At 41.0% G+C, this 17,713-nt stretch overlaps 1 protein-coding gene and 3 pseudogenes across 1 annotated transcript in view; 2 read left to right on the top strand and 2 right to left on the bottom strand.

Moving 5' to 3' along the window:
• Positions 1-17,713, top strand: part of GPC3 (glypican 3) — an 821,180-nt gene that overhangs the window by 661,229 nt on the left and 142,238 nt on the right. The window lies entirely within an intron of this gene.
• On the bottom strand, positions 30-955 carry LOC141503161 (transketolase pseudogene; annotated as a pseudogene).
• LOC141503158 (transketolase pseudogene) lies at positions 1,161-2,044 on the bottom strand (annotated as a pseudogene).
• LOC141503155 (cystatin-B-like) lies at positions 2,890-3,195 on the top strand (annotated as a pseudogene).

Raw genomic sequence — 17,713 nt, 5'->3', positions numbered from 1 at the left:
ATTTTGATCTGGCATTGCTAACTGGTATCTTAGGTTTGAGACAGGATGGCATGCACAATGGCATCCCTATTGATTCCAAACATCTTCAGCAGCTCTGTTGGCTTCCCACTTTTCAGGATGCTACCAACCACCAAATGAGTCATAGTGATGTCAGGTTCATACACTCTGACAGCAACTATGGTCTCTCCTATGCCACTATCATAGTAATGATCTTCTACAATCACAATCTGGCCATTGGTTGCATGATAACTATCAAGGATGGATTTCTTATCTAGGGACTTGATGTAAAGGAATCAATTAAGCACTTGAATGTAGTATTTTCTTTATTTGCAAGGCTTAATGAAGGACCACCCTGGTCATCCTTAAGACCACCTTAACCTGGACAACTGTCTTTAGTGTTATTGTAAATGATTGCATTATCTAGGTGACTGGTATTTATGAAACAGATGCCTTTCATGTTGGCAGCTAATCCACTGCTTTCTCATTTGTATAACAGACCATTCCATTGTGAATGCTATAGAATATGGAAAGATCTTTGAGGGATCTGAAAAGGAACATCTTCATTGATGGATACCGCACAGTACAAACCATACAGGTTGATGTTTTTCTCAGAAATTACTGCCATACAGATCTGGTCAAAGATTATGGTAAAGAAGGCAGTTCTGTAGAAAAGCATAGTTCTGTCACATGTGGCACACCCCGTGGTGAAGCTCACCATGATCTGTTCTATAATCAAACAGGCAATGAAGTAATTTGAATGCTCCTTCTTGAAGAGTTCTGAAAATGTGGAGTTCTTGATGTCTGCATCTCAAGTGGAGGCAACTAGATGGTGCAGTAGATAGAGCATGGTCTTGGAGTCAGGAGGATGGGAGTTCTAATTCAGACACTTACAGCTGCGTGACCTTAGGCAAGTCACTGAACCTTGATTGGGTCTTCTCCAGTTGTCCTGGTTCATTGCTGGCCACTGGACCCAGATGATTATGGAGGAGAAAGTGAGACCAGTGACTTAGCACAGCCCACTTCACTCAAATTCAATTCATATGCTTGTGATAGCATCACCTCCCTGATGTCGTGGTCTTCTTCAAGAATGAAGGACAAACATCATCATCTCAAGTAAACACATGGTCAGTAGCATGTCCCAGTTTAAGCTTTATATATGATCACCTTGTATTGAAGTAATTTTGGGGAGATGGCATCTGAATGTTGATGTTAAGTGTGAGGGCATCCTCTTTGGAAAGGGATACTACAATCTTCTTGCTTTGGATTTGGCTATATATTTTCATGGTGACCTGTTATTCTACCATGTTTGTGGGAAGGGGCTTCCCATGGCAAGATTCTTTATCTCCCATGCTTGAGAATCCTCTGCTTTTATACATCTTTGCAATGACAGCTGGTGGCTCTGGTTGAAGAACCTGCAAATTTCCTCCACAATGTGTTCATCTACCATGACTGCATTCCACTCAAAGGAATCCCATCTTTTCTGGTACACTTCCACTTGGTACTCCAGTGTGGCAGGGATGCTCTGGCCTAGCCAATTAATGTTGAAGATGACAACCAGGTTGTCATCTAACTTGTAGTATCCCACAAAGTCCATAAGGAACCTTCAGCCTACAGTAGACCACGTAGCTTTCTTTGTCAGAGTATTTACTTGTGTAGGTCATTCCATGAGCTGTTCCAAGCCCTTGATCCAGGAATCCAGCAGTCATAACTATAAAGGCTTGTTTAGGAACTGGGTGGCTATCTAGAAAGGAGCTGATCTTCCTTGAATTCAACAGCCAAGTCTCTGGTAGGAAGCCCATCTTACCCCAGCCTGCAGAGAGAATGGGAGTTGCATGACCCTTTGAGAGTATAAAATGGTCATTGCTGGAGTCTCTGGGGTCCTGTGGTTTGTACTTCATGACGTGGAAGAAGAGGATTCCCATGATTTCTCCTCTACTGCAGCATGATGTGGAGTGGCCCGAACAGGCTGCAATATTGACCTAGATAGATTTGATATCTTTCAATGCCCACAGCTTTGGTGGATCAGCTTGTGGTAATTCTCCATGATGAAGGTCTTTGGGGAAGTTCTCTGACAGAGACAGCAGCAGCATTGGAAGAGAAAGGCAGCCCAAAGAGGAAAGAGGAGGAGGAGCTCCAGTCATCTTTCAACTACCCTCAAATACCAGAAAAGCAATACTGATTTGATTCAGTACATCTAAGGAAAAAAATTCAATACTCTATTCTGTGTTTTAGGCCCAAGTTTGCCAAAACAAGATTTATTTAATTTAACTATTCTGAATCCAAGTGCCTTGAGAGAGAAATGTCCAATCTGATTTAATATAATATTTGTAGTAACTTTGAACAATTAAAGATCATAATATATTATATTACAGTTTAGAGTTAATATTCTAGAAATCTCACTCCTCAGTTCCTTTCTGGACCATTTTCCTTCAAGGATTGAAAAAGAGTCTCATTCACGAGATCAATATCAGTATCATATTTTTTGAATGGAGAAGGGTAAATTGTAGCATCATCGCTTTCCAAGACTGGGAGAGAGATAGGTCAATAACCCATTCACTTCATGGAAAATGAAAGAAAATGATCTCAATTAAACCAAAGATTCTTTGTTTAAAGTTAGGTTCTACCATCAGTCCATTCCTTAAGAAAGATTTTTTGTTTTTCACCCAATCCAACTTAGTAGGACAGGATGGGGGGAGTACCTAGAAAGAGCTTAAACCAGAGAAATATTATTTCTTAATATTTCTAGAGAAACTGAAAAGGAAGATTAAAAATATACTTTCACATGTCTACAGAATAACTCACCGGTATCTTAAAAATATGGGGGGGAGGGCCGTTTTCAACACATACATCCCTCCAACTCTCCCAGTCTCAATTGCTGAACCTGCCAGGATGATGTGTGGAGGTGTTTCAGAGGCCCGCCTGGCTACAGAAGACCTGTAGATCATGGATGAGGTAAAGTCACAACTTTGAAGAGAAAGAAAATAGGAAGTTTACAGTTTTTAAGACAATGGAATTTAAAAGTCAAGTGGTTGCTGGAACAAATTACTTTATTAAGATTCTTGTTAATGAAGAGGAATTGGTAATTCGTGAGTATTCAGAAGTCTCCCTCATGAAAACAAGCCATTGGTTCTATCTGATTATCAAATCAACAAAACCAAGAATGATGAACTGAAATATTTTAATGCACCATTTTGAATAATGGTCCAGTATTCTTTTATTATACTAATGTATTTCACATACATCACATGAGCAGGCATTAAAATATGCAACAATAAAAGAAATCTGATATTTATTAAGTAAAAAAAAATATGGTAGAAATAAGGAAGGATAGAAAGTACAGTTTTTAATAGCATGGAAAAATTGTCAACAAAGCACCTGATGTGAAGGCAGAGCCAAGACGGCAGAATGAGGACTGTATTTCCCAGAAGCTCTCTTCCAAAATAGTCCAAAAACCATAAAATTATGACTTTAACTAAATTTTCAAAAGACAGAACCCACAGAAAGATCCATTGAGGCAGTTCTCCAGCGCAAGATAACCTGGAAGGTCATGGAAAGGTTCTGTTCCATGGGGTTGGAGGGGGCAGCAGCACAGCCAGGATCACCAGGCAGGAGCAAAGAAGCTCCAGATTTCCGGGAACAGCCTGCAGGGCATCTAGGTCCCTGGGAATGCCAGCTTGTGGCAGCAGAACCAGTTTCTTGACCTGCCAACCCAGGGAACACCAAGCACAACTTGAAAGATCATAAGGGAAACCTCTGTCATAATAAGCATGGAACCCAGGCCAGCATGGCCCTCTGCAGCCCAGATCCCAGGAAATAGAAGCAGGCCTGTGGAGCTGCCTGTCACAGAGCTGCCTGGCAGGGTGCCACCAGCAGCTGCTTCCAGAGCGCTTAGTCCATGGAAGGTAAGGAGGTAAGGGCAGACTGTCGAGGTCTCTCCTCTGTCCCTGGAACAGGACTCTGGTGCTTTGCCCATATTCAGACACAGGTCATAGTCTGGGCTCACATATTACCATAATGGAGCAGGGATCTTCCTCACAGTTGCAGGGTAGAGGGGTGTGCTTGTGGTCATCCACAGACCAAAGCACAGGCCAGGAGAGCAGTCAGTCTCCAATAAGACTTTAAAGGAAATGTGGTCCTTGCAGGGGTGTCCCAATAACAACTCAAAAGATTGGGAAGCACCCCCAAACCAGGGAACAAACTGGGGAAATGAGTAAACAGAAAAAAAGGAACCTGACCATAGACTATTACTTTGGTCACTTGGAGGATCAAAATACACACTCAGAAGGTGACAAAGTCCAAGTTTCTGTATCCAAAGTCTCCAAGAAAAAAACTGAGCTTTGGCAGAGCTCAAAAAAGATTTTGATAATTAAGGGGGGGTAGAGGAAAAATGGGAAGAGAAGTGAGAGCAATACAGAAAACATGAAAACCAAGACAGCAGCTTGGTCAAGGAGATCCAAAAAATGCTGAAGAAAACAACGTGTTAAAAACCAGTTCAGGTCAAATGGAAAAAGCAGTCCACAAGGTTAATGAGGAGAAGAATACCTTTAAAAAAAGCAGAATTGGACAGATGGAAAAGGAGATAAGAAAGCTCTCTGGAGCTAAGGGGAGCTGATGACTTTTCAAGGAATTAAGAAACAATAAAACAATATCAAAAGAATGAAAAACTAGAAGAAAACATTAAATATCTCATTGTAAAAACAACTACCCTAGAGAACAGATCCAGAAGAGATAATTTAAAAATTGTTGGGCTACCTGAAAGTCATGATCAGGAAAAGACCCTTGGCTTTATTTTTAAAGAATTTCTACAGGACAATTGCCCTGATATTCTAGAAGCAGAGGGCAAAATAGAAAATGAGAGAATTAACAGATCTCCTCCTGAAAGAGATCCAAAAAATAACTCCCAGACATTTTATAACCAAATTCCAGAACTCCTAAGTGAAAGAGAAAACATTACAAGCAAACAGAACAAAACAATTCAAATATTGTGGTACTGCAGTAAGGATTACACAGGATTTAGCATCCACATTAAGGGATTGTAAGACTTGGGATATGATATTCCAGAAGGCAGAAGAGCTTGGAATGCAACTGAGAATCAACTACCCAGAAAAACTGAACATCCTCTTCTAATTTTTAAATTATCAAAAATAAAAAATTAAAAAAATTAAAAAACCCCAAAACAAAGAACAGGGGGGCAACTAGGTAGGGTAGTGGATAAAGCACTAACCTTGGAGTCAGGAGTACCTGGGTTCAAATCCGGTCTCAGACACTTAATAATTACCTAGCTGTGTGGCCTTGGGCAAGCCACTTAACCCCATTGCCTTGCAAAAAAAAATTATCTCACATGCATCTGTTTTCCAGGTCAGTTGATTTTCTAGTAAAATATTTCACTTGTTTTGTAGTTTTTCATTCTTTTGCTTTTGGTTTACACTTTCTTGATTTATCACAAAGTAATCATATTTCCTTTGCTCCATTCTATATTTTAAGAAATTATTTCTTCAGTGAGCTTTTGTACATCCTTTTTCATTTGTCCAGTTCTGCTTTTTTAAAGTATTTTTCTCCTAATGAGCTTTTTGTTCCCCTTTTTTCCATTTGGGCCAGTCTAGTTTTTACGATGTTATTTTCTTCAGTATTTTTTATGTCTCCTTCACCAGCTTCTGACTTGCTTTTCATGATTTTCCCACATCTTTCTTATTTTTCTTCTCAATTTTTGCTCTACCTCATTTACTTGATTTTCAAAATCTTTTTTGAGCTCTTCCATGGCCTGAGACCAATTTATATTTTTCTTGGAGACTTTGAATGTAGGAGCTTTGACTTTGTTATCATCTTCTGGGTGTGTATTTTGATTTTCCTTATCACCATAGTAACTATCTATGGTCAGATTTTTTTTCTTCTGTTGTTTGCTCATTTCCTCAGCCTGTGATTGATTTTATTTCTTTGTTAAGGAAGGGCTCTACTTCCAGGGTTGAGGGCACGCTGTCCCAAACTTCTGGAGGTTTTTGGCAGCTATTTTCAAATACTTCTAGGAATCTGCAAGTTTTCAGTTTTTTCAAGGTAGTATGATCTAAGGAAAAGTTTTTACTACTCTCCTGGCCTGTGCTCTGGTCTGTGGGTGACCACAAGCACTCCTTTCTGCCCTAGAACTGTGAGGGGGGGGGGGTCCCCTGTCTCCTACCATAGCAAGCTCTGTTGTGCTACTTCTCCTCTTCTGCTACTGATTCAGTGGCTCCTGAGGCCTGCTCCTGGTCCACTGCCCCTAGGTCTACACTGCTGAGGTCTGTGCTGGACTGTGTTCCACTCTCACTATAGTGTGACAAACTTTTCCTGTTGATCTTCTGATTTGTCCTTGACAGTCTCTGGGCTTTGAGGTCTTGCCTCTGCTACCACTGACCCAGTCATACTGCTGTCTTTTTGGTGGGCCATGATAACACTGCAATCCTCTCTTACATTGGTACAACAGAACTTTCCCAGATGATCTTCCAAGTTGTCTTGTGCTGAAATATTGTTTCACTCTTTTTTGTGGGTTCTGCCACTCTAGAATGTGTTTAGAGTCATTATTTAAATGTATTTGGAGGTGTTTGGGGAGACCTCAGGCAAGTTCTTGCCTTTACTCTGCCATCTTGGTTCTGCTCCTCCCTCTCTCCCTCATCACTTTCCTTTAAACATGGAAAAAGTCTTTGATGTACCACAACTGAACTGGATGTCCTCTAAGGTCCATTTCAGCTCTAAGTCAAGGCTTCTGGAAATTGTCAAAAAGTCCAAAGTCCTGCAAAAACTCAACTTGGAGTTGAGTGGAGAGATTTTCTCAAAATGGGGTGGGCTTTAAGTCTTTTAAAAATCTGAACCTCTTAATCTGAGCAGACTTTAAGAAATCCAGTCACAGACTTGTTTCTTTTATTCATCTTAATATATAAGGATGTATTCACATAACCTTCAGTTCTGTTTAATTCAAGAGTATTTATTAAGTGACCTACTCTGTGCTTAAGCATTGTGAAAGGTACTGGGGGATATAGAGACAAAACTGAAAATAGTCCCCAACTTCAAAGTGCTTTCATTCAAGTGTGGTGGGGCAAACAACATATACATGGAAGATCAAATCCAAAATATATTCAAAGCAAATTGTGAGAGGGAGGCAATGAGAGCTAGGTAGATCAAAATAGATTTTCTATAGGAAAAAACACTTGAACTAAGTCTGAAGGAAGCTTGGGATTCTTTGAGACAAGTTGGAGGGAGGAATACATTCCAGGAACAGGGACAACCTAGGCAAAGGCACAGAGATGGAAGATATGCTATTGTCTGCAGGGAGCAGCAAGCAGACCAGTTTGTCTAGGCCTGGGAAGCTTGGCTAGAGCTGGGGTGTGAAGGGATTTAAAAACCAAACAGAATACTTTGTAGCTTACCCTCAAGACAAGAGGAGAACTACTTCTTGTTCATCATTGACACCAAAAGAATCTTGCCTTATTTCCATGGTTTTTATCAAGGGGAACAGAGATTATATTTTACTACCTTTAATCACAGAAGTTCAGGTGGAGAGGCAGGAATCATTCTGGTTTTGTTGTCCATGCATTTAACATAAATATAAGCTACTTACTTTCAAAATAATCATAAGTCTTGAATACTTCAGTGGCGCTCTAATGGGATAGATCTAGTGAAAGACTGGACTTTGTGAAATGCCCAGAATGTCTTTTAACCCCAGGGAGTCTGCTGGTGGGTTTGGCACTTGGAATCCCTTTGCACTGATGTATTTTAATGATCTCATGTGCTCACAAAGCATTCAAGTGGTTAATCAAGGCCAGGTTGGCACTCTGTCATTCCTCTTTATCAACATGGGTCCTTTAGGTGTTGCCTGTACTGTGGAATCTGGCTCCTTCCCTTCCCCCTGCTGGGTTTCGGGGTAGGTCCATTTGGGCCTTATCCTAGAACATTGCTCACATAGGTTGCTATCCTTTGGGTTTGTTTTGTTTTGCTTTTGAAGAGAACAGGGAACATTTTTATTAAATGCTTTTGGTCACGAAAACCAAAGGAAAAGAGAGTCCTACTCACCAAAAAGCCAGAAACATTTCAACTTCCTGCTGCTCCCAGGAGAAGACTTGGGCCAGGAGATGTTGGTTATATCCCTCCTTGGCCTACAATTTGTTTCACAGTTAAGTTTATTTTTACTTTGATCCGTATTTCCATCCTCTTGAAAGCTTGACCTTCAAGGGGAAGAAAGGCCCGGCTCATCTGAGGTATGGAATGTGAAACTTGAAGACAAGGTCTACCCCATGCAGTGCGATATGAAGGGCACTAGGAAAGGCCCCATGCCCCAAGAGAGAATGTAGAATGTAAGAACAGGAAGGAACCTCAGATCAGAGAATGTCTGAACTTCAGATATCAGCTAACCCAATGTTCTCATTTCGCAGGAGTGGGAAAGGGATTTACCCAGCTTGAAGAGCTAATCCAGTAGTAGACTCTAGAGGAGAACACAGGCTCCCTGACTCCCAGTCTAGTGGTCTGTGCCTTATACTCTCTCTCCCCTATACGAACCATCCATAAAACCGAGATTCTGCCATCAATTAGTCAACAAACATTAAGTATCTACCATATTCCAGTTACTGTGCTGAAATTGGTGACAAAATGAGATTCCCTATAATCAGAGACCTTACCAGCAAAGGTATCCCCTTGGTTTGGGTGCCATTTCAGGTCCCTTGCTAGCATGCCGGTGTTCCCAGAACCATCACCCAATAAATTACAAAGGGATAAGTGTAAAGTCCTTCACTTAGGTTAAAAAAAAATCTTACCTTCCCATGGTCAAGAGGAGGAAAATGCTCCTTGAGAAAATGATCTGGGAGTTCCAGTGAACTCTTCTTTTAAAAATTTATTTATTTATTTTGAATTTTACAATTTACCCCAATCTCGTTTCCCTCCCCCCACTCCCCACAGAAGCAGTCTGTTAGTCTTTACATTGTTTCCATGGTATACATTGATCTACATTGAATGATAAGAAAAATCCTATGCTTAAGGAAAAAAAATTAAAGTATAAGAGATAGCAAAGGTTTTTTTTAAGGTTTGTTCAAAAAATTAAAAGTGACAGTCTTTGGTCTTTGTTCAGACTCCACAGTTCTTTCTCTGAATACAGATGGTATTCTCCATTGCAGATATCCTAAAATTGTGCCTGATTGTTTCACTGATGGAATGAGCAAGTCCATTAAGGTTGATCATCAACCCCATGTTGCTGTTAGGGTATACAGTGTTCTTCTGGTTCTACTTATCTCGCTCAGCATCAGTTCATGCAAATCATTCCAGGCTTCCCTGAATTCCCATCCCTCCTGATTTCTAAATTTAATATTTATTTATTCTCATTTTGTACAAACAATGTTTTTTATACATTAATAAAATATTCTTCTTTAAGAGTAAACAAAATACCCCCTTCCCACCAAAAATATAGACTCACTTGAGCGATGAAGTAAAGGGGAGAGAAAAAAAATTAAAATTAAAAAAATAATAGTAATAATTGTAGGTATGGCCAGGTGGTGCAGTGGACGGAGCACCAGCCCTGGAGCCAGAAGCCCATATCCGGCCCCATAAACCCAACAATCACCCAGCTGTGTGACATGCAAGCCACCCCAACCCTACTGCCCTGCAAAAACCATAAAAAGAAAAAAAGACCTAAAATAAAATAAAATAGTATAGTAATAATAGTAGGGGAGGCTGGGTGGTGGACAGAGCACTGGCCCTTGAGCCAGGAGCACCCAGGTCCAAATCTGGCCTCAGACACCCAACGATCACCCTGCTATGCGGCCCCAGGCAGGCCACCCAGCCCCATTTTCCCTGCACCCCCCCCCAAAATAATAATAATGAAAAATGTGCTTCGGTCTGTGTTCCAATACCACAAACTCTGTCACAGGTAGATCACATTTTTTATGATAAGTCCATCATAAAAGTTACTTCCATAGTTTTCTACTGCTGCCATTGCTGATTGCAACTCCCTCCACTACTATGTACTATATTTTCTCTCTCCTTTCACTGACTCTGCTGTAGGGTAGCTGAGTGGCCCAGCAGACAGATCCCTGGCCTTGGGGCCAAGAGGCCCTGAGTCCCCATACCACCCCTTAGGCCCAGCTTCCACCTGCCCCTATGGTCCTGGACAGGCCATCCAATCCCAGCCTCTTGCACAAAGTAAAAAAGAAAATGTGTTATATCTGACCACTCTCCCCCCCCCAGTGGTCCATCCTCTCCTCCATCACTCACATCACTCCTCCCTTCCCCCTGTCCCCCCCTCCTTCTTACTCCAGATGCCTATACCCCATTGAGTATATATGTTGTTTCCTCTCCTAACCACCTCTGATGAGAGCAAAGATTCCCTCATTCCCCCTTGCCTTCCCCCCTTCCATATCATTGCAATAGCTCATTGGAATAAAGAAAAATCATATTATATGAAATATCTTGGCCTATTCCCCCTCCCCTTTTTCTTTCTCCCATCACATTTCCATTTTTTCTATTGACTCCATTTTTACACCATATTTTATCTTCAAATTCAGCCTTCCCCTGTGTTTCATCTATAAAAGTTCCTTCTACCTGCTCTATTAACTGAGAAGGTTCATATGAGTATTATCAGTGTCATTCTTCTATACAGGAATACATGCAGTTCATCATCATCAAGTCCCTCCTATCTTTACCTCCTGGCTTCTACAGGAGGCCTTTCCCAGACCTGCTTAATCTTTGTGGCTTCCCACAATTTACCTTGTATATAACTTGTCTGTACATTCTCCCCCATTAGACTGAGATCTACTTGACAGTATGACTGTTTTCACCCCAGGGGCACTGAGGTGCTTAATAAATGCTATTCAGTGGACTGATTGAAACAATGAGTTCAAGGTCACACCAGGAAATGGCAGAGCTGAAATTGGGACTGTGCGTGTTAAACTCCACACAGTGCTTAGCACAACACTTCAGACTGTTTCAATCAGGTAGAGATGAGGGAGAGAACTCCAGACATGGGAGACAGCCAGTGAAAATGTCCAGAGTGGGAAGTGAAGTGTCTTGAGCAAGAAACAGCAATGCCAGGTTACTGAATCAGAGGCAAAGTTAATAAACATTTATAAAGCACCTACTGTGTGGCAAGCACTAAGTTAAGTACTGGGGATACAAAGGAAGGCATAAGACAGTCTCTGCCCTCACAGAGGTTGCAATCTTATAGAGCAGAGGGGCTGTTACACCTGAAATGATGAAAGTATCATCCAAACAAAAAAATGTATTTTGTTATGGGTGCAATTGTAAAACAAACCAGCTTTAAGAGTCTAGATAGTCAAGAACCCATAAATTTTTTAAATTTATTTTTATTAAAGATATTATTTGAGTTTTACAATTTTCCCCCCAATCTAGCTTCCCTCCCCCCGACTCCCATGGAAAGCACTCTGTCAGTCTTTACTTTGTGTCCATGTTGTACCTTGATCCAAATTGGGTGTGATGAGAGAGAAATCATATCCTCAAAGAAGAGACAAGAAGTCTAAGAGGTAACAAGATCAGACAATAAGACACCAGCTTTTATTCTGAATTAAAGGGAATAGTCCTTGAACTTTGTTCAAACTCCACAGCTCCTTATCTGGATACAGATGGCACTCTCCTTTGCAGACAGCCCCAAATTGTCCCTCATTTTTGCACTGATGGAATGAGCAAGTCCTTCAAGGTTGATCATCACTCCCATGTTGCTGTTAGGGTGTACAGTGTTTTTCTGGTTCTGCTCATCTCACTCAGCATCAGTCCATGCAAATCCCTCCAGGCTTCCCTGAATTCCCATCCCTCATGGTTTCTAATAGAACAATAGTATCCCATGACATACATATACCACAGTTTGCCAAGCCATTCCCCAATTGAAGGACATTTACTTGATTTCCAATTCTTTGCCACCACAAACAGGGCTGCTATGAATACTTTTGTACAAGTGATGTTTTTACCCTTTTTCATCATCTCTTCAGGATATAGACCCAGTAGTGGTATTGCTGGGTCAAAGGGTATGCACATTTTTTGTTGCCCTTTGGGCATAGTTCCAAATAGCTCTCCAGAAGGGTTGGATGAGTTCACAGCTCCACCAACAGTGTAATAGTGTCCCAGATTTCCCACAGCCCTTCCAACAATGATCATTATCCTTTCTGGTCATATTGGCCAATCTGAGAGGTGTGAGGTGGTACCTCAAAGAACCCATAACTTTGATCCTTATACCCAGTTCATATACAATTTGGAGAGAATGAAAAACAGAATGAAAAGGTTAAGTTACCTGGTTTCTTACTGGAGGAGGGGATTGAGAGACAATGAGGTGAAGGTGAAAGTAAGGATTAACTAGAGGAGATTGGAAGACAAGCAGGAAATACTAAGGAGAGAAGGAAAAGGTAGTAGTTTTGTGATATTCTTTAAGTTAGGTAACTTGCTTTTCAGTCTTTGCAATTGTGTCCCAGTCTTTGTGATCCCATTTGGAGTTTTCTTGGCAAAGATAGTGGAGTCCTTTGCCATTTATTTTTCTGCCTCATTTTTTCCAGATGAAGAGCTGAGGCAATCAGCGTAAAGTGACTTGCCCGGAGTCACGCAGCTAGGAAGTGTCTGAGGCCAGACTTGAACTCAGGAAGAGGAATCTTCCCAATTCCAAGTCCATTGCTCTATCCACTGTGCCACCTCAGTTAAAAAGGCAGGAATGGTACCCAAAAACCTGTAAGTAGGACAGGAAATAAAATGAGAACACATGAATTTTAGAATTGATTTCATCTTGCAGAATGACAGGTATCTGGTAATCATAAAGTTCAGGAAAGCAGCCAGGTTGGAAATGATCACAGGATTGCAGAATACATAGAGATAAGTGAGGTGTAAGAAGATTGGAAAAATAGGAAGGGGCTAGATATAAAGGGCTTTAAAAGACAGATAGGATTTTTTATTTGATCCTGGAGGTAATAGGGCAACCACTGGAGTTTACTAAGTAGGGAAGTTATATGGTCAGACCTGCATTTTAGAAAGATCAGTTTGACAGCTGGGTAGAGAATGGAGAGAAACTTGGGACAAGAGGGTTCAGTGAGCAGAGATCACTTTGTTCATCTGGAGGATTAGAGGGTTGGGCTAGATGGTCACCAAGGTTCCCTCCAACTCTCAATCTATAATTCTCCTTTTCTCTCTCTGAATTTTTGAGACTAGATGACCTCGAAAGTTCCTTCCAACTTGGACACCCTGTGACTTTTAATGATTGAGACTTAAAGCAAACAGAACTAAGTTCATGACAGTGCTCTCTATTGCAAAAAAAAAATAATGATTGTTTGGGATTTTATTTCATTTTTTTGAATGAGTGAATCCCCAGTATGGAAAAATCCCTCTACGGATGCATATTGACAATCTATAGTCTTAAAGAATTGTCTAGAGCATCAAAAGGTGCTTATAAGTCACTTAAATGGTTGACTTGCTCAGCAACATATATTCAGCAAGTATGTGTCAGAGAAGGTACTTGAAACCAGATCTTTCTGGGTCCAAGGCCAAATCTCTATCTAATATTCCATGTCATGGCTGTGTCTCTTCACTTGAATCCAAGGGTTAAGTGGGATGTTACTGAATATGCCTTCCTAAGAAACAAATGAACTATCTTTCCAACAAACCTAAAGACTGACTTCTTGCTTCACCTTACCACCCACCCACCCCTCAAATTATGATACCAGGAAATATTCAGGTGTAATGCTTACTGAATTACAAAATATCTTCCTCACCCAACCCCATTAGGCAGGTAGGCTGAGTATTATACCTATTTTAGAGATGAGACACTGAGGCTCAGGAAGGTGATATGTTGTGTCCAAGGTTGTACTCAAATACACTAGAATCTCATAAGCATGAGTACTACCTCTGACAATGTGGAATGCAATTCATTCATATCTGTCCACCCCATGGAACTTGTCTGCAGTCACCCAAGAGGACATAGCCAAGGTCTCTGTGATGCCAAACTTCGTCCTCTATCCACAATGACACACTGCCTGTCCCTTAGAGTTATGTTCATTTTAATTCTTCAGGGACTACTATGGCCCATGGGTCACAGCCATGCCCCAGGTCTGGTGGGGAGAGATGGCCAACTGCAACTGCTCCATCCACATTTCTACCCTTTGGCCTGGCCTGCTGCTCTCCATGAGGCATGCTGTCAGTTTTTCTGACCTAAGCATGTGAGTCTATATGAGTGACTTGGTGTGGAGCTATATGACTACCATTTCAGTGACTTGTCTTTGTGGGCCTCAGAGGGTGAAGGGCAGGCTGGAAGCTTCCAGATGGCTGTGCTGAGCCTGAATGCCCGCACACTTCTTTCCCCATCGTTACACTGTACGTTTTCCTGCCTCGTGCAAAAAACATGCCAACACACGATGTTAATGGCTGAAATGCCAGGGTTGCACTTAAATATAGTTGCTATTTCAAGATGTATCAATTATCCTCATGCCACCAAATGAAAGTTGGAGCAAGGGAGTTGGCATTGGGACTTGAGTAAAAGCCCCCCTTTTTCTTCTAGAATTGACATGTTAACTATGCACAGGTGCATTTGGGGGTGGGGGGGTCGGTAACACCCAGAGTGGGTTCAGTAAGGGTTAACTGCCTATGGCTGGGAGAGGTTCAATATGAAGAAGATGGGAATTAATGGGTTCAACTCCAAGATCTCACAGATTTTAGAAGAAGGATCAGTGCTCCTCACTTCTCCAGTGTGAGGAAGATAGTACCGAAGAACTTTGGATCTGGAGACTCGAGTATAGGTTGTAGCTTTGGGACTTGTTAGCTGTGTAACCTTGGCTTAGTTACTTCCTCTCTCTGGGCTCCAGTTCCATTGACTAAAAAATGAGAGGAATGGACTAGATGGGAAGTGGCAAGCATGCCCCCAGGGGCCTACCATGCTCTCACTCCATCAAATTAAAATATAATTGGGAAATATTTAAAACAAGAAATGCAAATACAAGAGAACATATACAATTGTTAATATATAGTTTTCGAAGTCAATATAGAGCCCACAGGAATCCTTATAAAAGATGGTTACAGGCATCCTTATAGATGGTTTATTGGCCCCATTTCTATTTGAGTTCAACACCACTGGACCAGATGAACCTTTGAAGTTCCTTAGAGATAGCTTTCTATGACCTCCTAATATGAGTTCCCTTCTCTTCACAGGTATCTTAGCTTCTCCACTTTGATTTTAAGTGGTTCCTACTTTTAGACACTGCTAGGAATGCTCACACCTTTACTTCTTCCTGCTTTGTACTAGCAATGATCTGATTTCATCTAGGTTGAATTAGATTGAAACTCTTCTGCTCTCTAGGAGTCAGGCTTTATGAATAGTCTTGGCCAGAAACACATCATTAGCCTACCTACCTATCTAACAAAACTAGTCCTTGGACAAAAGACCATTGCTGACCGTGCCAAGCTTGAACTCCCCTGGCAAAGTTCTCACAAATCCAGTCGCCCCAACAGAAGAAGAGCCTGTGTGTGTGTGTGTGTGTGTGTGTGTGTGTGTGTATCCCAGGATACAAACTCTGTCACACAAGCCTTGATATGGAAAAAATTAAATCTCCTATCCTTCCTCTTCTGCCATTTCCTTTAACCTTGTCAGGACTTTCAATCCCTCCATTCATCTCTGTTCTGAGTCTTTCCCTTTTTTAGTTATCTGCTCTTGTCCTTATTAATCCTTTTCGAATTTCATTCTCCTCTACGTTTGAATCTCTTGCCTTCTGGATTCTCTGCCCTTCCTCTATTGCTGTTCGGCAGTACTAGGGAATTCTAACCATCTGCTTCCTCGCTGCTCAGAAGAAATTCTGAAACTGCTCACTTTATCCACCTCAAATATACACTGTCCAACGTCAATGAAACCCTTACTTCTGCCTGTTCTCCTTTTCATTGGTCTCTTCCCAGGGACTCTTTCAAAGTTTCTCTTCTCAATCCTCTAGTCTTTCCCTTCTAGCAAATGAACTCACCTAATAATAGCTAGCATTTCTGTACTGCCTACTGTATGTCAGACATTGTACTAAGTGCTTTCCCAATATGATTTCTTTTGAGCTTCCAAACAACCCTCTGAGGTAAGTACTATTATTTGGGTTTGGGTTTTTTTGCAAGGCAGTAGGGTTAAGTGACTTGGCCAAGGTCACACAGCTAGGTAATTATTAAATGTCTGAGTTCAGATTTGAATTCAGGTCCTCTTGACTCCAGGGCTGGTGCTCTATCCACTGTGCCACTTTAGCTATTGGCAACTTTCCTAAGAAGACTGATGCCATTATAAACTCCCTCCACTCTCATCATTTCTGTGTCCTCACCCTTTCTTACCTTCTTTAGAGTCACTGAGGAAGTGCTGACCCTAGCCAGTGTTAGAGCCTCCATTGATATTCATCTGTCTTTTCCTTGACATTATTCTTTCAATCACATCCTCTTTCTCCCTGTTATGATCATATGATCAGCCTAGACTGATATGGTCTCTTCCTGTAGTTTATTTACCACTATGCTATCATAGCTCTCCTCTTTCATCTAAGGCATCAATTTCTTTCTCAGTAAATTGTGTGGTTCAACAAATGTTCCCTAAGGAGACTGCTGGTTCGGAATTCTGGTACAGGGGAACAAACTTGGAGCCCTTGGAAAACCTAGGTGTCAGATTTGCCAATTTACTTAATGCATGAATTTGGCCAAGTCATACTCCTTTATCTCTTTATTCTCCTTCCAAACTTTGGTGTACCCCAAGTTTTTATCCAGGGAATTCATCTCTTTCTACTCTTTCCTCAGTGACTTCAATTGCTGCCTTGCCAAAACTGAAGCAACTCTGTGGATTAGAGAGATTGCTAGCCTTGGAAGTCAGGAAGATGTGGCTTTGAATTCTGCCTGAGAGAAACCCTGGACAAATTATTTCACACTCTATGCCTCAGTTTCTCATGGATAAAATGAAGGGATTAGACTTAATGATTTTGAGGTCATTTCCAGGTGTCAATCTATGATCCTCTAATAATTCCCAAATCTTTATACCCACCTCACAACCTCTCTCAAGCTTTCCAGTTTTATATTTACAATTCACCTCAAACTCATCTTGTCTGAAATTACATTATCTTCTCTCCCTAAATTGGAATACTTTCTAACTTTTCTTTTTCTATTAATAATACCATTATTCTTTTGGTCATCTAAATCAGTTGTCACTTAAATCATCTCTGATTTTTCCTTCTCCCTGAACTTATCTTTTCATCTCTAAAGCTTCCTATTCTGTGATCCTAATATCTAATCTAATGTCAACTCCTATCATTTCAAGTTCAGAAGAGGGTTTTTTCCCCAAGGTGGCGGGGGGGGAGGGGGAAGATACTACCTATAGGACATCTAATTCAAAATATCCAACAGATGATATGCAGCTCAGGAGTAAGGTTAGGGCTGGCTATACAAATTTAGGAATCCTCTATAAAGAGATTATTGTTGAGCTTGGAGCTTAGGAGATCAAGTAAGATGGTATAGAAAGAAAAAAGAAGAGAGCCCAGGACAGAGCCTTGGGAGAACCAACCATTAGTAGACACTGATAGATTGAGTTCACTGGAAAGAATCAAAGACCGGAGATGCTGTCTGAACTCTTTCCATTTATTTGCTGTGAGTTTTTAGGGAAGTTACTTCCACCTTGAAAGTATCTTTTCCTCCTCTGTGAAATGAATGTTTTAGCATTTCCAGAGTAATAATTAGTTATTTGGCACCTGAGTTAATCTTTACACAATTCAACCTCAAA

This window comes from Macrotis lagotis, chromosome X (assembly GCF_037893015.1).
Source record: "Macrotis lagotis isolate mMagLag1 chromosome X, bilby.v1.9.chrom.fasta, whole genome shotgun sequence".
Lineage (NCBI taxonomy): Eukaryota > Metazoa > Chordata > Mammalia > Peramelemorphia > Peramelidae > Macrotis > Macrotis lagotis.
The sequence above is the reverse complement of the archived record's forward strand: the minus strand, read 5'-3'. Positions and strand labels throughout refer to the sequence as shown.